Here is a 23,217-nt window from a genome sequence, read left to right as displayed (position 1 = left end):
CATGTTTAAATACTTAAGATTTGAAGAAAACAGAACTGTTAAACAAAAATAGTCCTGAAAATTTTAAACTAATTAATCATTCATCTTTAAAATTTTTTAAAAACAGTTATTGCAAACAATTTATTAAAATAAGTTAAAAAACTAAACAACTTATAAACTTTCGCTTCTAATCATAACCAAATTTAAAGCAAGTTTTACGAAACTTTTGAGAATTTAAGAATTGATAAAGCAGCTACTTTTTTAGATTTCTTTATCAATAGTTTGTAACTTTATATAATTTGTATTTAAATCATTTGTTTCTATATTTTCATTTTAAATTTATAAACAATTTATTTAATTTTCCTATTATTGGACTTTGTATTTTACGTGCTACTAAACAATTGTTTAATAAAATTTTATTAGCTTTAAAACCGCAACTGTGAGAAATTTTCCATATTGTTAAAAATAGTTTTAGTTTATTTTTTTAATTTTTTTTGTATTTTTGGTACAATAATTGTGGTTTTTCAATGGAATTAAATTTTGAAAATATATTTATTAAATACATAATCAACAAATTTGTTTATGTAACCAAAATAATGACATTTATAATCATCAAATGAAATCTAGCTTATTATATAGTCAAGACTAGTCTAGTCTATAGTCTAGTCTATAGTCTAGTCTATAGTCTAGTCTATAGTCTAGTCTATAGTCTAGTCTATAGTCTAGTCTATAGTCTAGTCTATAGTCTAGTCTATAGTCTAGTCTATAGTCTAGTCTATAGTCTAGTCTATAGTCTAGTCTATAGTCTAGTCTATAGTCTAGTCTATAGTCTAGTCTATAGTCTAGTCTATAGTCTAGTCTATAGTCTAGTCTATAGTCTAGTCTATAGTCTAGTCTATAGTCTAGTCTATAGTCTAGTCTATAGTCTAGTCTATAGTCTAGTCTATAGTCTAGTCTATAGTCTAGTCTATAGTCTAGTCTATAGTCTAGTCTATAGTCTAGTCTATAGTCTAGTCTATAGTCTAGTCTATAGTCTAGTCTATAGTCTAGTCTATAGTCTAGTCTATAGTCTAGTCTATAGTCTAGTCTATAGTCTAGTCTATAGTCTAGTCTATAGTCTAGTCTATAGTCTAGTCTATAGTCTAGTCTATAGTCTAGTCTATAGTCTAGTCTATAGTCTAGTCTATAGTCTAGTCTATAGTCTAGTCTATAGTCTAGTCTATAGTCTAGTCTATAGTCTAGTCTATAGTCTAGTCTATAGTCTAGTCTATAGTCTAGTCTATAGTCTAGTCTATAGTCTAGTCTATAGTCTAGTCTATAGTCTAGTCTATAGTCTAGTCTATAGTCTAGTCTATAGTCTAGTCTATAGTCTAGTCTATAGTCTAGTCTATAGTCTAGTCTATAGTCTAGTCTATAGTCTAGTCTATAGTCTAGTCTATAGTCTAGTCTATAGTCTAGTCTATAGTCTAGTCTATAGTCTAGTCTATAGTCTAGTCTATAGTCTAGTCTATAGTCTAGTCTATAGTCTAGTCTATAGTCTAGTCTATAGTCTAGTCTATAGTCTAGTCTATAGTCTAGTCTATAGTCTAGTCTATAGTCTAGTCTATAGTCTAGTCTATAGTCTAGTCTATAGTCTAGTCTATAGTCTAGTCTATAGTCTAGTCTATAGTCTAGTCTAGTCTCTAGTAGTATAGTCTAGTCTATAGTCTAGTCTATAGTCTAGTCTATAGACTAGTCTATAGTCTAGTCTATAGTCTAGTCTATAGTCTAGTCTATAGTCTAGTCTATAGTCTAGTCTATAGTCTAGTCTATAGTCTAGTCTATAGTCTAGTCTTTAGTCTAGTCTATAGTCTAGTCTATAGTCTAGTCTATACTCTAGTCTATAGTCTAGTCTATAATCTAGTCTATAGACTAGTCTATAGTCTAGTCTATAGTCTAGTCTAGTCTATAGTCTATAGTCTAGTCTATAGTCTAGTCTATAGTCTAGTCTATAGTCTATAGTCTAGTCTATAGTCTAGTCTATAGTCTAGTCTATAGTCTAGTCTATAGTCTAGTCTATAGTCTAGTCTATAGTCTAGTCTATAGTCTAGTCTATAGTCTAGTCTATAGTCTAGTCTATAGTCTAGTCTATAGTCCAGTCTATAGTCTAGTCTATAGTCTAGTCTATAGTCTAGTCTATAGTCTAGTCTATAGTCTAGTCCATAGTCTAGTCCATAGTCTAGTCTATAGTCTAGTCTATAGTCTAGTCCATAGTCTAGTCTATAGTCTAGTCTATAGTCTAGTCCATAGTCTAGTCTATAGTCTAGTCTATAGTCTAGTCTATAGTCTAGTCTATAGTCTAGTCTATAGTCTAGTCTATAGTCTAGTCTATAGTCTAGTCTATAGTCTAGTCTATAGTCTAGTCTATAGTCTAGTCTATAGTCTAGTCTATAGTCTAGTCTATAGTCTAGTCTATAGTCTAGTCTATAGTCTAGTCTATAGTCTAGTCTATAGTCTAGTCTATAGTCTAGTCTATAGTCTAGTCTATAGTCTAGTCTATAGACTAGTCTATAGTCTAGTCTATAGTCTAGTCTATAGTCTAGTCTATAGTCTAGTCTATTGTCTAGTCTATAGTCTAGTCTATAGTCTAGTCTATAGTCTAGTCTATAGTCTAGTCTATAGTCTAGTCTATAGTCTAGTCTATAGTCTAGTCTATAGTCTAGTGTATAGTCTAGTCTATAGTCTAGTCTATAGTCTAGCCTATAGTCTAGTCTATAGTCTAGTCTATAGTCTAGTCTATAGTCTAGTCTATAGTCTAGTCTATAGTCTAGTCTAGTATATAGTCTAGTCTATAGTCTAGTATATAGTCTAGTCTATAGTCTAGTCTATAGTCTAGTCTATAGTCTAGTCTATAGTCTAGTCTGTAGTCTAGTCTATAGTCTAGTCTATAGTCTAGTCTATAGTCTAGTCTATAGTCTAGTCTATAGTCTGGTCTGTAGACAAGTCTTTAGTCAAGTCTACAGTCTAGTCTATAGTCAAGTCCATAGTCTAGTCAATGGTGTAGTCTATAGTCTAGTAAATGGTGTAGTCTATATTCTAGTCTATAGTCTAGTCTATAGCCTAGTCTATAGTCTAGTCCATAGCCTAGTATATAGTTTAGTCTATAGTATACTTAGTCTATAGTCTAATCTATAGTATGGTCTAGTCTATAGTCTAGTCTATAGACTAGTTTATAGTCTAGTATATAGTCTACTCCAGTCTAGTCTATAAACTAGTCTATAGTCTAGACCACTTTAGATTATTAAATTATTTCAAATGTTTTAATATAATTTTCCTTGCTATTATCACTCATTTGTAACTAATCCTTCAAATTCGAAGTGTAATTATTTTTGAATAATCATTCAACAAAACGTGGATTAAATCCGTCCATAATAATTCTCTTTTTAGTTGTTTATATTATAGCAAAAAATAAGTTAATCTTTCTACAATAAATTGTCTTACATTAAAATAATTCTACACAAAATTTCAATTTAAATTAAACTTTATAATTCTAACACTAAATAAGCCGTGTCAATTTTCATTTGAAATTTAATATTAATAAGCTCCAAAAAAGCCTAAAAATATGCAAATAAATTTATGTAATAATAACACCTATAAATAGAGCGTGGGAAAGGTGTGTATAAAATACATAATTATTAATATATTGTAACACTTGTAAATTTTAAATTTTTTCCATTGAGTTGTAAAAATAATAATAAAACTGATTTAATTATTTGTAAAATATTATGGTTTTTGTGGTTAAACAAAAAAATTGTTGTAATTTTTGTAAAATTATATTTCCTGTGTTTTATTATTACTCATTTTAATGACCTACAAATATCTTTGTCTTATTGGGAATTAAATGACAAATATCTCTTTTAAATTTTCCTCTTATTGTTGCAGTATTTTCTTTTTTTCTAAATTTGCTGATTCATTTCATATAAATCTTTTTTAAAAATGACCCACCCACCTAAAAGTAAGAAAAAAAAAACAACTACGAAATTGTCTTAAAACATGTAAAACACCTGCTTCTTAATCATAATTTTTCCACACTTAAAATAGCAAAAAAAAAATATTGGAAACATTTTAAAAATATTCTATTGTTTAAATATTACTATAGCATTAGCAGCAATTTTAAACATATTATAATATTTAAATATTTAAAGTCAAACTATTTGCTGAAAGCAATAAAATTATATGGTTTCTTTATGAATATTTGAACACAATTAGGTTGGCGTATAAAAAAATATTTCTTTTCTATATTTTCTTAATCTAATTTTTATTTTTTCTTCTATCTTTTCAGGTAAGTCTCTTAAATTGAAGATTTTTTGTGATTTAATTTAAAAAACGTAAGTTAATTGAAATTTTGAATAATTTTATAAATATTATTTTTGCAAACACAACAACCTCCCTATTAGAGAAAAACTGCAATTGTATGATTTTTTTTCTACTAAACAGCTGAAATAAAAGAATTAACAAAATGATTCATGATCCAAAGTTGTGTCTAGTCAATTGTTTGAGCGGTATGACTCTATACCATATTGTTCAAAAGTTAAGTAACTTTTTGAGAAAGCAAAAGATTCATGTTGGTCCATTGTGCTAAAGTATAGACTGTCTTCTGATACGTAGTTGCAATATAGTCTACACTCAACTATAGTGTCTAGTCTCGACTATATTCTTATCAATAGTTTAACTAATTATCTGATCTTTAATTTCGACTATATTCTGATTAATAGTCTGCAGCTTTGATTAATATATTTATATTGATCTAAGGTCTAGTTTCAACAGTCTTGACAATAGTCTGATCTGTAGTCTTGAATATAGTCTGATCTTTGGTGTAGCCTATTGTTTCTTCTATAGTCTCAACTCTCAACTGAAGTATGATCTATAGACCTAACTATAGACTTATAGTCTCGACTGTATTCCGATCTATATAGTCTGACCTTTGGTGTAGCCTATTGTTTCTTCAGTAGTCTCAACTAAAGTATGATCTATAAACTAACTACGGTGTTATCTATAGCCCGACTTATAGTCTCGACTATATTGCGATCTATAGTAACGACTATAGTTTTTTCTCAAGTCTTGACTATAGCCTTATCTAGACTATAGATCTATGGTTTGATCTGTACTTTTTGTATATTTTAATATATAGTCTCCACTATTGGCTAATTGTTTTTCACTAAAGCGTGATCTATGGTTTAGATATATTGTCTTATCTGATGTATTGTCCACAATTGAAAGATCTGTAGGTTATTCTCTAGTCTCGACTATACTTCGATCTAAAGTTTACGCTATATTCTGATACATAGTGCAGTTTAATCAGTAGTTACGACCAAAGCTTCATCTTTAGTCTGATCTGTAGTCTCGACTATAGTATAATGGTTTAGATTATAGTTCCATCTGTAGTTTTGACTATACACTGATCTATACAAAAGTATGACCGATCTATAGTCTCAACTAAAGATAATTCTATAGTCTTAACCACACATATTCTGATCTATAGTAACGATTATAGTTTGGTCTGTAGCTCTTACTAAAACATGATCTAGATTATAGTATGATCTATAATCTATACTACATTCTAATATATAACCACGACTGTAGTCTGATATATAGTATGGACTATAGTTTTATCTGTAGTCTCGTCTAATGCCTGATTTAGACTATACACCATACCATAGTCTTAACCATAGTATAACCTATAGTCTCAACTACAACGTCTATGGTCTATGGTTTAGAGAACAGTTTAATCTCTAGTCTAGACTATAGTGTGATCTGATCTATATTTTAATATATAGTCTATTGTCTAATCTATAGTTTAATTTCATGTCTGGACGACAGTCTGATCTATAGTCTCGACTATAGTGTGATCTAGTTTAATCTGTAGTCTCGAATAACTATAGTCTAATTATTCCAATCTATAGACTCGATTAGATTCTAGCTCTATAGTTTAATCTGTAGTTTGGACTATAGTCTGATTTATAGTCTAGACTATAGACTGATCTCAACCCGGAAATATACATATATTTATAGGGCTCAGATTACAGACTGATCGAGGACTATAGTTTGATCTGTAGACTCGACGTAGGTCTGATCAATACTCTCGATTATAGTCTGATCTAGGACTATAATTTGATCTATAGACTCAAATAATGTCTGATCTATACTCTCGGGTCCGTTTTACATTTCAATAGATTTTAAGAAATTGTTATTCCAAAAGAAATTGTATTCTTTACAAACTATCAAAAAAAGTTGTTTAACATTCGCACAATACTGTTCAAAAGTTAACTTCAATGTGTCTATTCAATTTAAATTGAAACAACAACAGTAATAACAACATAATAGCAATTGGTGCTGCCCCCAGTTAATCATCATGCCACAAGACATGAAACCCATATATTTTTTTTTCCTCTATTTATTTTTTTATTGTACAACATTAATCGCCATGAAATAATAAAAAATTACCACAAATAAACAACTAAAAAATTGTTAAAAGGGGGAAAATAATATATTTCATAAAAAAATAAAAAAAAAGATTGCAAAAAAAAAAACAAAAATTTTGTATAGACTTTTAAGGTCGGACAAGATAAGACAAATTTTGATAGAAATTGGTTTTGTTAAAATATTGTATATTTTAAACTTTTTTAAAAATTTGTTGTTTGACATGTTTGAAATTAAAGTAAAATTTTGAAAAGGGATTAAAGAATTTTGCCTCTGTTGCTGGCAGTTGTTGGCTCTTAATTTTGCAAAATGTTGCCTTGTTAAAGACTACAATAACTCTAAAATGTGTGTTTTTTAATATTGTTTAATGTTTTTTTTTTTTTTTTGTAATTTTAATAGTAATGATTTTATATAATCTCTTACAATTCGTGTCTTTTTTATGAAATATTACCAAAAAGGGCAAAAAAGTGCATTTTTTTTGCCTTAAAAGCAAGCTGTATTAACAATGCCATATTTTTAATTATTTTTTTTATATATGAAGAAAATTTAATAGATTTTTTATAGTGATTTTTAAAATCCGTCTCCTTTGTAAAATAAGAACTAAACAGTAAAAATTTTGCACTTTTTTGTGCAACATTGCCCTAAACGAAATAACTCATTTTTACTTCTTTTAAGGGAAAATATTGTATAAAGAAAATTTAATACTTTTTTTAATATTTTACAAAACTTTAACAAATTTCCTAATAGAACATTTGAAATCAAGTTCATTAAACTTTTTATTTGTTTACAACATTTATTTTTTGTATTTTGAGAAAAAAAGTATTGTATATTTGTAAATTATAAATTGGTCACGTACTCCCAAAAAAATGCTAAATGCATAGAAATTGCGTTTTAATTGTAAAATTGTTAAAACGTGATAATTTTGGTTTATAAATTTGAAACAAATATAAGAAAAAACGACAATGTTAAGAATAAATCTTGATAGAGTAAGCGGAAAAAACTATCTCCGAAAAAGAAAAGTAATTAAAAGTAACAGTAATTAAAGTACTTTAATGTTAGTGAGTCTGTCAATGGACAATACATTTATTAAGGCTAAGGATCAGGAACACTTTAATGAGGATTTAAAGCAGTATTTAAACTATAATTTACAAATGCCTTAAAGTATGTTATATTTTTTGTTAACCATTTCAATATAAAGTTCTTGGAATATTCTCGATAATATGTAGAATTTAAAAAATTTTGAATTTTTTTTTATATAAATTTCAAATAGATTTCAATAAATTTCAATTATTTAATAAGTTTTTGTTCATTATCAACATTTCAATATAAAGTTCTTGGAATATTCGCGATAAAATGTAGAATTTGGTAAATTTTGAAATTTCTTTATAAATTCCAAATAGATTTATAAAGATTTATAAAGGAAAAATACATAATGTTGATCAAAGTCTGCCCCCATATTCATAAATCCTCGATAAAATTGTTTGTGAATTATTATTTTATTGAAAATGTGCGTAATAAACCTAAAATAAAAGATTAATATCTTTATGAATGCCGGGGTTAGTCATCAGTTTGTGAAGGGTTCCGGGATAGTGTAATAGTGTTATTTAACTGCGATTACTTTTAGATTAATTTGGCGATCGAAAAAAAAATCTTGGAGATGCGGGGCATCGATCCCCGTACCTCTCACATGCTAAGCGAGCGCTCTACCATCTGAGCTACATCCCCTTGATGAAAAAATTTGAACTGTCGAACAATTTTTTTAATTATTTTTACAATAAATAATTTAAAATCATTGCATTTACTTAAAAAAATGCATTTAAAAACTTCTCACGTTTTTCGGCTCTTACAAGGTTCACTACTTATGTTTTGCGACAAATAATTAGATAATTATCATTAGGAATTTGCGAAACCATACAGAGCTTAAAGAGATTACAAACAAATTTTCTTCTTGCTCCCAAAGATACTCAAAGTTCCCTTTTAAAACACCTGGATCAAATGTGATTCCACTAGATCCGACACAAAAAACTCTAAAAATTAGAGTAAATTTATCAGCATTAATTTGAGATTAAAAAAAGACGATCATCTTACAAAAATATTAAACTTGGAGATGCGGGGCATCGATCCCCGTACCTCTCACATGCTAAGCGAGCGCTCTACCATCTGAGCTACATCCCCTTCATGTAAAATTTATAAAAATTTTATTAATTTGTTTGAAAAAAATATAAACATGTTTATTAAATTCAATCACGTGCACAAATTAGTTGCAACTTAAACTTGTTTAATATGCAAGTAATGACTTACTTAAGTTTAAATTGAAATGCTATAAATTGATATTTAATAAATACTAAATCGTGGACAAGATTTACTTAAATGATCATTCACCAAAACATATTACGTCAGTCGAATCGGTTATTTATTATTAAAAAAATTACTTAGTTCCTATATGAGGACAGCAGCTATACTGCGCATCAGTTCAGTTTTACAATTTTTCAAAATAATCCCCAAAATAAAAGGTTTTTTTTTTGGAGATGCGGGGCATCGATTCCCGTACCTCTCACATGCTAAGCGAGCGCTCTACCATCTGAGCTACATCCCCTTTACAACTTTTATCAAACTTTTCTTTTTTACAAAATTTTAGTTAAAATTGTATATTTTTGTTGCAAGCTTTCATAAAGTGCATTCAAAAAAGTTTTACTATTTAAACTATCCAGCTCAAGTTAAAGTTTTAAATTACATCAATGTGGATCCAGTCTCTTTAGAAATGTAATGGGTCATTCTTTGTTTGTTGAAATCAAAGCAAATTTTCATCTCGATTATATTTAAAACCGTTTAAGCTTAGACAATCTAGATCTTCTCACATGACTGACTAAGCAAAGCTAATTTCCACGATCACTCACATCCAGACTCGATCATTTTTAGAAGTTATTCTTAATATTGTTTAAGCTTTATAATGCATTTAAAACAAAGCTTTAATCTCAGGATCTTCTCTTAAAGCTAGAGAACATCTCTAGTCAATTGAAAGATCGTTTTAAGATCATTTTGAATATTGAATATAAATCCTATATTTTAAGATGATTAACAATCTAGATCTCATCAAAGGTCTTTACCTACACAACACACGGGATCACTACCTACACACAAGAACTTTTAACCATCACCTACAACCATTTGCAATGATCATTTAAAGAAGTTATTCTTAATATTGTTTAAGCTTTATGATGCGTTTAAAACAAAGCTTTAATCTCAATTTAATCAGGATCTTCTTCTTTTCTATATTCAGAATGAGATCATTCTGAATATAGAAAAAACTTTAAAGCTTTAGTTTCTTGGAGATGCGGTGTATTGATCCTCAATCTTCCCGACTATATTTAAGGCCGATTAAAAATCTTAATCTCTTCAACAGGTTTACCAAGATCGCTGACATATACACAATAATTTTCCACGATCACTAACAAACATTTGCAACGACTCTCTTCAGTAGTTAATCTAAATCTTCTTTAAGCTTTATGAGAAAAATTTCTGGTCGATTGAAAGCATATTTTCAAAATCATTCCGAATAAGGAATATAAATACTTCCAAAAACTTTGTGCTGGAAAGCTTTGGGGTTTCTTACAGATGCGAGTATCGATCCTCAATCTTAAGGTATCCCCAAAATAAAAGGTATTCTGGAGATGCGGGGCATCGATCCCCGTACCTCTCACATGCTAAGCGAGCGCTCTACCATCTGAGCTACATCCCCTCTTGTAATAAATACAATTTTACCAAATTTTTTTTTATAAAAATAAATTTTATACAAATTGGTAAATGCATTGTGTTTTGGGAATTATAATTGAAAACCAAATCACGTTCCTAAAGTTTCTTGTAGTGCATTTTGAATAGTTTTAATCAATGGTTTTTATTTAAAATTACTTAAAGCTTCAAAACTCTGTAGAAACTTTTAGTATTGTATAGTTTAGTTTTTTTTTACAAAATACTTTAAATAATTACTCCCAAAATGTTTGAACTTTTCTCAACATTTATTTTTTAAATATTTTGCAGTTAAAATATTTAAACTTCGTTTCTAACAACCACAAAACTTTTTTTTAAGATTTCTTTTATTCACTTTTTTAACTATTTATTTTTCTCTTTATTATCATTTTTTGCATTACTATTAGTTTTATTTTTTACTAGAGATTATGGTAGGTTATGGTTCAAATGTATGTTAATAAATATTAACTTAAGTACTCATAGAAAAAAACTATGTATACAATGTCAGTGATAGGCACTAATAGTTACGAAAGGCCGGAAGTAAATAAGAAAACAATGAAAATGTATTGTTCACTCTAACAAAAAATTACATTTTTATCACATAACATAGATACTATAATATAATATCTACTTAATATAAGCTTCCAGCAAAAACTTGCAAAAGTACTTACATATTGTTATGCTTACACAGAAGCAGTGTTATAACGTCTTATTAAAAATGAGTTATATATGTATTTTTTAACTCATTAGTCAGCTTCTCCGTAAAGATATAGAAGCTGCAAACGTTTGTATACACAATTTATATTCACGATACTTAAACCATTAGAATCTAGGGTTCTATAAATCGACTTTGTAAATAAAAGTAAAAAAGTCGGAAAGAGTCGAAAATAGTTGAAATAAGTCGACTTTGTAAATAAAAGTAAAAAAGTCGGAAAGAGTCGAAAATAGTTGAAATAAGTCGAAGAAGGTCGAAAAGAGATGAAAGAAGTCGAAAATAGTTAAAAATCGAAAAAAATCCTGAAGAAGGCGAAAAAAGAAAAAGTTGAAAATAGTCAAAAATTCGAAAAACGTTGAAAATTGTCGAAAAGCCGGAAAGTCGAAAAATCAACTATTTATAAAATACTAAGAGTCAAAAAGTCGACTTTTAACCAAATGCGAAAAGTCAACTTTTCGTTTCAACTAAAGAACCCTATTACAAGCTTGTGTTTCGCCGATTCTCCTTGTCTCGCTGTAGGGTTCTTTAAATCTACTTTCGAATAATCGATCAATCGACATTTTGTCGCAAAAAGTCGAAGTCGAAAAGTCGACTTTGTAAATAAAAGTCGAAAAAAGTAAAAAAGTCGGAAAGAGTCGATAAAAATCGAAAATTCGGAAAAAGTCGAAATAAGTCGAAGAAGGTCAAAAAAAGTCGAAAATAGTTGAAAATCGAAAAAATTCTGAAAAAAGCGAAAAAGACGGAAAATGTCGAAAAACGTCGGAAAACGTCGCAAAAAGTCGAAAATAGTCGGAAAGTTGGAAAAAGTTGAAAATAGTCGAAAAGTTGAAAAAACTATTTATAAAATACTAAAAGTCGACTTTTGCGAAAAGTCAATTTTTCGTTTTAACTAAAGAACCCTATTAGAAGCTTGCGTTTCGCACGATTCTCCTTGTGTCGCTGTAGGGTTCTATAAATCGACTTTCGAATAATCGATCAATCGACATTTTTTCGCAAAAAGTCGAAAAGTAGAAAATAGTCGAAATAAGGACAAAAAAAGTCGAAAATAGTTGAAAATCGAAAAAATTCTGAAAAAGGCGAAAAAAGACGGAAAATGTCGAAAAACGTCGGAAAAAATCGAAAATAGTCGAAAAGTTGAAAATAGTCAAAAGGTTGAAAATAGTCGAAAAAAGTCGGAAAAAGTCGGAAAGAGTCGAAAAAAATCGGAAAAAGTCCAAAAGAGTCGAAAAAAGTCGAAAAATCGACTATTTATAAAATGCTTAAATTGAAAAGTCGTCTTTTAACTAAATGCAAAAAGTCAACTTTTTCATTTCAGCTAAAGAACCCTATTAGAAGCTTTGTTTCTCCAAATCTCCTTGTGTCGCTCACTGTTATAAAGTTTTATTCATGTATGTATTTGTATGTGTAGCTATGTTTATTTTTTCCACTTAAAATCCATAGTTCTAAAGTATAACAAACAATCGAAATATGTTCTCCGCAATAAAAACCGATAAACAAAAAAATAGTAAAACAAACAATAATTCCAAACAACAACAAAAATAGGTAGCGGTTACCAAAATAAGCTTGAAAAAAACTAACTTAACAATTGTTATCAACTCAAAGAATTGAATGGTAAATGAATGGGCGAAAAAAAATTATAATAGATAAAGAAATGCTTTTGCTGCGTTCACACAGGAACAAATTGTGATTACCAAAAAATAGCTTAATTTCACTTTTATTTGAAACTAATCTCTATACAAATCTATAAAAATGAATTGGAAAACAAATGAATATCATAGGATTAAAAAGAAAAAAAAAACGAGAAACTTATTCTATGTTCACACTAACGAAATATTTACGGGAGAAAGTCCGAACCAAACATGTCCAAAATGTGTTGTTGATGAATGTTTAAGTACTTAATGTGAACCTAGCTCCTATAGTTTCGAAAATATTTAAATTTTTCTATTTAATTCATCTCTGGGTTGCAAAATACCCCATGATGAAAGTCCCCTGATGAAATTCCGAACCAAATATCTCCAAAATGAGTTATTGATGAATTTTTAAGAGCTTAATGTGAACCAGCCTTTTTCATCCACTGGGTTGACTGGAGAAAAGTCTACCACTAGCCCCTAAATCAACCTGAAAACACCCCAACCGGACATGTAAAACCTGCGAATATGTGTTTAAATCACAACCACTACGAGGATCCCAAAGCAACCTCAACCAACTCTCCAGCCAGTACTAGTGCTGCGGGTAGCTGACCAACCGTGATTCTAGATTATGTGGCGTTCCGATTATACCCCATGTCAAATCATCCAAGGACAAACCAAATGTCCTCACTAGGTTATGGTCCTGGCTATCTAATGCTACTGGTAGCACCTCTTTACCTCGGATTAAAATACACCAAAATGAGGGTCTTTCATCAAGAAAACGAGCCCCGATACGATATTTTAATGGATGTTAAAGTTCTTCTATAGATTCTAGTTCTAATAGTTTCCTAGTTAAACGAATTTTTCTTTTTAATAAATATGGGAGGACCCGTAGTTTTAGTCCGCCAATTTGTTACCCAAATGTTTACTTGAATGCCAAAGTTGTACACGGTAAATTTTAAGATTCTGGCCATAATAGTTTCCCAGATAAACGAATTTTTGCGTTAAAATCATATGGGAGGTGCCACGCCCCCTGTGGTAAGTCAAATTTTTTCTTTTATACTTATATTGACACTTAAGTGATTCCGACAAAATTTAATGATTCTAACTGTTATATTTTCTCAGATATACTTATTTAACATTTTTTTCAAATGGAAGGTGCCACGTCCACCTCCCATCGTGAAAAAAATCAATTTATGTTCAGACATTTTTAATCTTAAAAATGTAAACGCATTTTCATAAAATATTACTAATAGATATTTAATTTATTACATGTTATCTGTAATTTACGTAATGTTTCACTTCACGTCATATGCTGTGACATGTATCAACCGATTTGATGGACATGTTAAGGCCATAACCTAAATGCACTGTTTGACGCCAGATATTGACAACACACCTTTGGTATTAAGATAACATGTGTCTGTTTAACAGATGTACTGCTATATTTTGTTAATGTGTTTTTATTAAGAAATATTTTATATAAAAGAAAATCTTTAAGATTTCCAAATTCTGAAAAAGCAGGAAAATGTTTTGACACCTAAATAAACATTAGGATTTTTAATGTTGATAAATTCGAAAATAACTTGTCCACTTTTTCAAGTGCAAGAAATGGACATTCATTGTAAAAATAATTAAGATTACTTTCCTGGGACTTTTGTGAAAATGTCACTTCATGAAAATAAGTGCACTTTTTTAAATTTTTAAACTGCTCCCCGATGGGAGCAGTTAATAAGTGGACTAGTTTTTATGTTTGAACAGGCCCCAGAACGATTCGTGTCTATTTCTTCGGATCTAATGTAAAAGACAGAATAGATCAGTTAAAAAGTCGAAACTTTATAAAATTTAACAAACAGATTCAGAATAGTTTAGAGCAAGTATAAAGAGGCAAATTTAATGCTGAACACTTTCTCAGACATTGCCAGACTTTGGGCAAAAGTATATATATAATATATGATACGGAATTCTTCAGAATCACTGGTAAAATTAAATGAAACTGTGATCAGGAAACTTAGTTTGCCTTTATGGATCACAATATAAAGTTTATCCACTAATATTATCCACTAGAGGGAGCTCACAAAGGCTCCATATTGATTCGTGTATATTTTTTTTCGAATCTGAAGTACTAGACATTGGGAGATATTTTCTTTTATAGATTGCTATATAAAGTTTATCCAAACATTTTTTCCATAAACAGGAGCTCACAACAGTCTTCATAGCGATTAGGGCCAATTTTTCGGATCCAATAAACTTAACCAAACCTAATTAGAAATTCCAAACATTTCGGTGAGGATCACAAACTTAATGTTAAATGCAACATTGATACAAATATTTGGGCTGTAAAAAAGTGTTTCTGGAGATGCGGGGCATCGATCCCCGTACCTCTCACATGCTAAGCGAGCGCTCTACCATCTGAGCTACATCCCCTAATGGAAAACAAATCAAAAACTTAATAGAAATGTTAAATTTTTTTTTTAACAGTAAATATTTCAAAATCACTGCACGTACAGTGCATTTAAAAATTGTACACGTTTTGAACACGTACAAGGGTATATACTTATGTTTTAGGAAATATTTAAAATTATATTCCTTCCAGAAGAAAATTTTTTAGCAGAAGTTTAGAGTTGATTTGAAGAAAATTTTCTTTGTATCTATTGTCGCTATCCCGGATAAGTGATCAATTCCGATAAGTGATCAACTTAAACGAATCAAATGTGATCCAATAGACCTATCACTAGGGTTCTTTAGTTAAAAAGAATAGTCGACTTTTCAACTTTTTGAATTTAGCTAAAAGTGGACTTTTTGCATTTAGTTAAAAGTCGACTTTTCGACTTTTAGCATTTTATGCTAAGTCGATTTTTCGACTTTTTTCAGTGAGTTAAAAGTCGACTTTTTGACTTTTAGGATTTTGTAAATAGTCGACTTTTTGCGACTTTTTTCAACTATTTCCGACTTTTCGACGATTTTCGACTTTTTCTGATTTTTTTCGATTTTCAACAATTTTCGACTGTTTCGACTATTTTTGACTTTTTCCGACTTTTTGACTATAACAGACTTTTTGACTATTTTCGAATTTTTCCGACTTTTTTTCGATTTTCAACAATTTTCGACTGTTTGACTATTTTTGACTTATTGACTTTTTCCGACTATTTTCGACTTTTTCCGACTTTTTATGACTTTTTTTCGACTTTTTCCGATTTTTTTCGACTTGGACTTTTTTCGACTTTTACACAAACGATAGTAGAGTTATTGACTTTTTTGGAACAAAATAATCGACTTCGACTTTTCGACTTTTTTCGATAAAAAGTCGATTGTTCGATTATTCCAAAGTCGAAGTCAAAATGTTGAAGAAGATATCACTTGACAAAAAACTAAATATATCTCCAGATGAGGAGTATCGATCACCGCCCCTGTCACAATCAAGAGCTCTACTATCTGAGCAACATCATCTTCTAAATTTTTTTTGTCACGTATTGCACTTTATTATAAACGCAAGTTCAAAACTGAAAATATATACATTTTAAGAACCCTATAGATATTTTTAGTTTTATTGGCTTCCATTTGAACATTTTGATAATTAATATTTCCATCAAAATATTTCCAATTTATTCCAATTTATAAAATAATCGCAACACGTTTAAAGAAACAACTCAAAAGAAACTACGTAAATATCACAAAGAAAAAAATGTCTAAATCATGCCTTCAAAATGGCACTTCCTATCCATAAAACTCAACCACACACACCATCAAACATACATACATACATAGTATAATGTTTTGAGTTGTTAGCCCATCAATATTCATTCGTTTATTAATTGGGATGCAGCGGTACAGGGATGGTAAACACGAAAGTTTACAATACAATAAACGGAAAAATAAAATCATATCATCTTAATGTTATATTATACTTACTTTTCCAACCCTGTCATCTATACTAAAGGCAGACAAAGTGCTCATGCTGCTCTTTATCTCACTCTCTAATGATGCTTAGTAATCATCATTAAATAACTTTCATGTTCATGCAGCATTGCATGAGTACGAGCTGAATTTTGTCGTTAATCACTTAAAGTAAAATAGAGTTTTAATACTTTTCAAAACATCCTTTAGACGTTTTTTTGGTTGCTCGGTTGTTCGTTTGTCATTAATCAATTTTCCCTAAACAAAAACTGAACATGGCAATCAGTCTGTCCATCCGTCCGTCTGTCAGTCATTCATTCATTCGCTCGCACTCAGTGCTGCGTTAGTTTTAATAAAGGGAAATATTTATGAAATTAGTAATAGAGGAATTTTACTACATCTTTCCCTTTTCTTATATAAATGAACATATGTTAGAGAACTATGATTTAGACAAGCCTTAAAGTCCTTCATTTAGTAGTCATTTGGCAGTAATAAAAATAAATAGTAGTTTTTTTTTGTGTATATAAGGGGATGTTACGAATTTACTGTGACTATAATGTTTTATTTTTAATTTTACTCATTAGTTTAAAGACTGCTATAAATGCTTTCAAGACAGAGTTCCCCAACTTTTTTAAATTTTGTATAAAATGATCTAAGTCCAGGGTAAGGAGTCATATATATAAAAGCCTACAATCTTTACTATAGATCAATCTATAATTTTTGCTATAGACTGATCTATAGTCAAGAATATAAATTGATCCATAGTCATGACTTTAGACTGATTTATAGTCCAGAGTATGGACTTATCTATCTAGACTATAGACTAATCTATAGTCCAGAGTATAGACTAATCTATAGTCCAGACTATAGACTAATCTATAGTCCAGACTATAGACTAATCTATAGTCCAGACTATAGACAAATCTATAGTCCAGACTATAGACTTATCTATAGTCCATACTATAGACTTATATATAGTCCAGACTATAAACTTATATATAAAGTCCAGACTATAGACTTATATATAGTCCAGACTATAGACTTATATATAAAGTCCAGACTATAGACTTATATATAGTCCAGACTATAGACTTATATATAAAGTCCAGACTATAGACTTATATATAGTCAAGACTATAGACTTATCTATAGTCCAGACTGTAGACTTATCTATAGTCCAGACTGTAGACTTATATATAGTCCAGCCTATAGACTTATTTATAGTCCAACTATAGTCTTATCTATAGTTAAGACTATAGACTTATCTATAGGCAGACTATAGACTTATTTATAGTCCAACTATAGTCTTATCTATAGTTAAGACTATAGACTTATATATAGTCCAGACTATAGACTTATATATAGTCCAGCCTATAGACTTATTTATAGTCCAGACTATAGACATATCTATAGTCCAGACTATAGACATATCTATAGTCCAGACTATAGACATATCTATAGTCCAGACTATAGACATATCTATAGTCAGACAATAGACTTATCTATAGTCCAGACAATAGGCTTATCTATAGTCCAGACTATAGACTAATCTATAGTCCAGACTATAGACTAATCTATAGTCCAGACTATAGACTAATCTATAGTCCAGACTATAGACTAATCTATAGTCCAGATTATAGACTAATCTATAGTTCAGACTACAGACTAATCTATAGTCCAGACTATAGACTTATCTATAGTCCAGACTATAGACTAATCTATAGTCCAGACTATAGACTAATCTATAGTCCAGACTATAGACTAATCTATAGTCCAGACTATAGACTAATCTATAGTCCAGACTATAGACTAATCTATAGTCCAGACTATAGACTAATCTATAGTCCAGACTATAGACTAATCTATAGTCCAGACTATAGACTAATCTATAGTCCAGACTATAGACTAATCTATAGTCCAGACTATAGACTAATCTATAGTCCAGACTATAGACTAATCTATAGTCCAGACTATAGACTAATATATAGTTCAGACTATGGGGTAATCTATAGTCCAGTCTATAAACTAATCTATAGTCCAGACTAACCTATAGTTAGAACTATAGTCCAGACGATATATTGAGCTGGAGATACAGTCTACAGACTGATCAATGTGCAATCATCTATTATAAGACCAGCATCAGTTTAGGAATCTCTGCTAAAAAGTGGAAATAATTACTTCTCCATTTCTTTGTTCCATAAATTTTACACAAATTATATATAAAACTAAACTTAACTCATAACATTAAGAGATTTTAAAATACATACTAATATTTTTAGAATTTGTATTTAAGGAAACAACAAAAAAAATATTTCTACTTACTACACACTCGCTACTAAAAGCCTAAAGGTTTTTTTCTAGTTGCCACATTCAAACACTCTTACATATGTGGCAGCCAATGTCGTTTACTGCAGATTCTGTAATTTGTTGTCTTACTTCTGTTGTGTTGAGGATTTTTGCATTTTTTGTTGTTCTATATTGTCATGACAAATCCTTTTTTTTTCTTCTTTTTCGTCTGCGATTCTCTAAAAATATTTACTATTTGTTGCATTTTTTGTGTGTGGTTGTGAGATATAGTTTTTTCTAGGCATTTCCTGTTTTAGGTTTTATTCTGTAGTTTTTATACTAGTTCTTGTTTTTTTTAATTTTCAGTTTTCTACTTGATGACTAATGTACGCAGGCATTTGTAGCAATTTGAAATGATTTATATGTATATTTTACTGCATTTTTTTTCCTATTGCTCAAATACTGTAATCTATCATTTTGAGTTTTAAACATTTTGTCATATTACAGAAAATTTTAATCTATTTTAGAGATTATAGGTTTGTGGCAACAGAAGAAGATCAACAACATATTTTCTATTTATTATTAAAAAAATAGAAAATTAATGGAAAATGTTGGTATATTTTTTGGTTATTATTTTACAGAAATCTTTTAGAATGATAACAAATCGATAAATAAATTTAGAATATGTGAGAAAATGTAAATAAAATTTTTTGGTGAAAAATATGAGTTTTAGTAAAAACTATAATTTTAGCAAAAGAATAGATTTGTTGTGATAAATTAAATTGATCTAAAATCTAGACTATAGACTGGTCCGTAGTCCAGTATATAGACTGATCCTTTGTCCAGACTATAAAGTGTTCCAGACTATAGTCTGCTCTATAATCCAGCCTATAGACTGATCTATAATGCAAACTATAGATTAATCTATAGCCCAAAAAATAAACTTATCTATTATCCTATAGACTGATCTATAATCAAGACTAAAAACTGATCTATAATCCAGTTCAAAGATTGATCTATAGTCAAAATATACACTTATCTATAAATCTTTTCAAGCTATATACTGATCTATAGTACAGGTTCCTGACTGATCTATTGTCCAGAATATAGACTGAAGCCATACTATATACTACTGATCTGTACATAGTTCAGAGTATAGACTGATATATAATACACACTACTGATACTGATCTACAGTCCATACTATACATTTATCTATATTACAGACTACAGTTAATTGACTTAAGTTCAATCTATATTCCAACCTAGAGGCAAAACTATAGTCCAGGGTATAGACTGATGTGTAATGCAGATTTAAGACTGTCCTAATTAAAAACTCTTCTATAGTTCATACTATTGCCATTGCACTCTCTAGAGTGATCAGTAGTCAAGAATTTAGACTGATCAGTAGTCCAGACTTAAGAATGATATACATGTATTCTAGATTACAAATCTTTCAATATTTCACTTATAGTTTAGCCAGTAACTAGCAGTAATACGTACTACTGATACTGATCTACATACAGTCTAGTAGCTATAATAGAGTGATTAGAAGTCGAGTGATTAGTAGTCGAGAATTTAAACTGATCAGTAGCCCAGACATTAGAATTATATAAATATATTCCAATCTGTCTATATTTCACCCTATAAAGTAAACTAGAGTCTAGCCAGTAACTTTATCTATAGTAGTAGACTGATCAATAGTCCAGACATATTTATATTGCAGATTTAGGCTGATCTGTAGTCTAAACTATATATTGATCTATAGTCAGGAAATTCTTTTTATAAACTTATTCATAAAAACCTTATTAATTGTATATTTATTTTCTATTCTATTTTCAGGTAAGCAAATTTTTCTAAATAAATTCTAAAATCTAAACTGTAAGTAAAAAAAATTTAAGTCTAAAAATTGTAAAGTTAAAACAAGTGATCATTGCCGACCACATGAACCGTATAACAATGTGTATGTTAAAAGATAGGATTATTTTGAAGAATTTCTTTACAAAGATTTTTTGAAAAAGAGAGTAGTATATATGGGGACATGATAAAATATGGGCCTATCCTTATAAATTTTCATAGAGATAGTTATAATACTAGTGTTTATAAGTGAATTGATCTTCAAGTCATGTTCTGAAGGGGACTTTTTATAGGGGCTAGGGTCAAAAAGGTCAGCATAGTTTAGAATTATATAAAACAAAGACTTGAAATTTTATTTTAGAGATACTAGAACGTTTAACAAAATTATGGGCTAAAAAGTCCTATTTAGGTGGTTCGATAGTTCGGTTCGGGGAAATAATGAACCGATTTTAACAATTTTCAATAGATTTTGTCCTTGAGTCGAAAGGAATGTAGACTTCATCAATTTATCTTGAAAATTGCTACCTGAAATTTGATTATAATGTTTACATGGAGAGTCGGACGGACAAAGCTAAATTGATTTAGAAACTAAGTAAGAATATATAAGGGCCGGACATATGATACCCTACACCAGTGAATAGCAAGTAAAAAATGTGGATAATTTTTAATAAGAATGCTTTTAAATTGTTTTTTGATCTCAATCAATATTTGTATTTATTGATTTTTAAATAATTTTCTGAAGGGGACTTTGTATGGCGGTAAGTGTCAAATGAAGCCCGATCATTACGAAAATCAACAGTTATATTCAAACTTGCACCAAAATATGTTGCGCCAATTTTGTAAGAATTACGACCTATTTGGGTGTATGGGGGCTAAGTGAAATAATGAGCGGATTTTAATCATTTTCAAACGGATTCGTCATAGAACCAAAAGAAACGTATGTGTTAAGTTTCATGAAATTATCTTGAAAATTGCGATCTGTAGTTTACATGTACGGACGGACATAGCTAAATCGATTTAGAAAATGATTCTGAGACAGTTGGGTATGCTTTAAGGTAAAGGGTAGAATCAATATTTCAATGCGTTATATACTTCGGCACAAAACTCTTTCCCGATAAAAAATTGATTGATCAAAAATTAACCTGGAGATGCGGGGCATCGATCCCCGTACCTCTCACATGCTAAGCGAGCGCTCTACCATCTGAGCTACATCCCCACGATATAAATATTACTAAATATTTACTACTTATACAAATACAAATTCTTTTTACAAAAAAAACTACAAAATCAACATAAAAAACTGAAAAAACACAGTTACTTTATTCCAATTCAATGTCATTAATTGATCACGTAGCTTTGATTACCTTTTGCGCCCAACCGGTATTATTGCATACAAATTATGCTGCATATTGAACAAAGTTAATTGACTAATGACGACTACCAGAAAGCAACAGAAAGCTTTGTTTTGTAAATTGAGTAGATATTCAAACAAATTACTTCTAATTTATTAGCATTAAGTAATGTATTATTATTAAGACGAATATATATGTACATATATAGTATATGTGTATTAATAAAACAATATTGGAGATGCGGGGCATCGATCCCCGTACCTCTCACATGCTAAGCGAGCGCTCTACCATCTGAGCTACATCCCCTTATAGGAAATAAGTTTTATTTTTTTACTATATATTTGCAAAGATTTGTTCAAAAATATTTGTTTAATTCACAATCGATGTCGTATTGTTGTAAGTTATTAAAATCAAAATATACTACGATACAACAGTACAACACCTATTGTGAATTGGACAATTGAGTTTTTGAACTAAACACGTATTATTTTTTCAAAAAAGTGCTTTTAAAGTAATTATGAATAGTTGTTAATTTAAAGCATTTACTAAAACATTAAAGATATTTAACAGATTTTTCAACTTTAGTAATTTGAAAAAGAAACTTTTACAAAACATCTTCAATTTACAGATTGTACTATTTCAACGTCTAAGCACAGTTCTTTAGCTGAATTGTTCTAATAATAGCTTAAGAGCAACATAGCAAATTTATTTTACCATTAGTGCGAAATTAATAATAAATATAAAATTATTTTTGGAGATCGACAGCGAATTTTTCTATAGAAAAGTGATCGACATTAAAGTTTTCTATAGAAAAGTGATTGACACAAAAGTTTTCTATAGAAAAGTGATCGACATTGAATTTTTCTATAGAAAAGTGATCGACATTGAAGTTTTCTATAGAAAAGTGATCGACATTGAAGTTTTCTATAGAAAAGTGATCGACATTGAAGTTTTCTATAGAAAAGTGATCGACATTGAAGTTTTCTATAGAAAAGTGATCGACAGAAAAGTTTTCAGTCTAAATGTGATCGTTAGAGTAGTTTCGTAAGAGAAGCTTCCTATAGAAAAGACTTGTTTTACATATTTCTAAAATTTTTAATAAATTTTATCTCGAAAATGCTTCTTTTTTTGTTTGATTTTTTTCCTGTTAAATTAATTTTCGATTTAATTTTAATACAAAACTTTTACAAAACAGTTTTAATTTACAGATTGTACTATTTCAACGCCTAAGCACAGTTCTTTAGCTGAATTGTTCTAAAAATAGCTTAAGAGCAATTTGGCAACATAGCAAATTTAT

The 23,217-nt window shown here is 29.5% G+C and overlaps 1 protein-coding gene and 6 non-coding genes across 8 annotated transcripts in view; 1 reads left to right on the top strand and 6 right to left on the bottom strand.

Moving 5' to 3' along the window:
- The window catches only part of LOC111688532 (serine/threonine-protein kinase NLK), a 157,496-nt gene that overhangs the window by 93,301 nt on the left and 40,978 nt on the right, over nucleotides 1-23,217 (top strand). The window lies entirely within an intron of this gene.
- Trnaa-agc lies at nucleotides 8,091-8,163 on the bottom strand. Its single transcript has one exon. It is a non-coding gene; the product is annotated as a tRNA-Ala (tRNA).
- On the bottom strand, nucleotides 8,541-8,613 carry Trnaa-agc. The gene has a single exon. It is a non-coding gene; the product is annotated as a tRNA-Ala (tRNA).
- On the bottom strand, nucleotides 10,105-10,177 carry Trnaa-agc. The gene has a single exon. It is a non-coding gene; the product is annotated as a tRNA-Ala (tRNA).
- Trnaa-agc lies at nucleotides 14,883-14,955 on the bottom strand. Its single transcript has one exon. It is a non-coding gene; the product is annotated as a tRNA-Ala (tRNA).
- Trnaa-agc lies at nucleotides 21,712-21,784 on the bottom strand. The gene has a single exon. It is a non-coding gene; the product is annotated as a tRNA-Ala (tRNA).
- On the bottom strand, nucleotides 22,154-22,226 carry Trnaa-agc. Its single transcript has one exon. It is a non-coding gene; the product is annotated as a tRNA-Ala (tRNA).

This window comes from Lucilia cuprina, chromosome 5 (genome assembly GCF_022045245.1).
Source record: "Lucilia cuprina isolate Lc7/37 chromosome 5, ASM2204524v1, whole genome shotgun sequence".
Lineage (NCBI taxonomy): Eukaryota > Metazoa > Arthropoda > Insecta > Diptera > Calliphoridae > Lucilia > Lucilia cuprina.
This window is presented reverse-complemented; position numbering and strand designations above follow the sequence as displayed.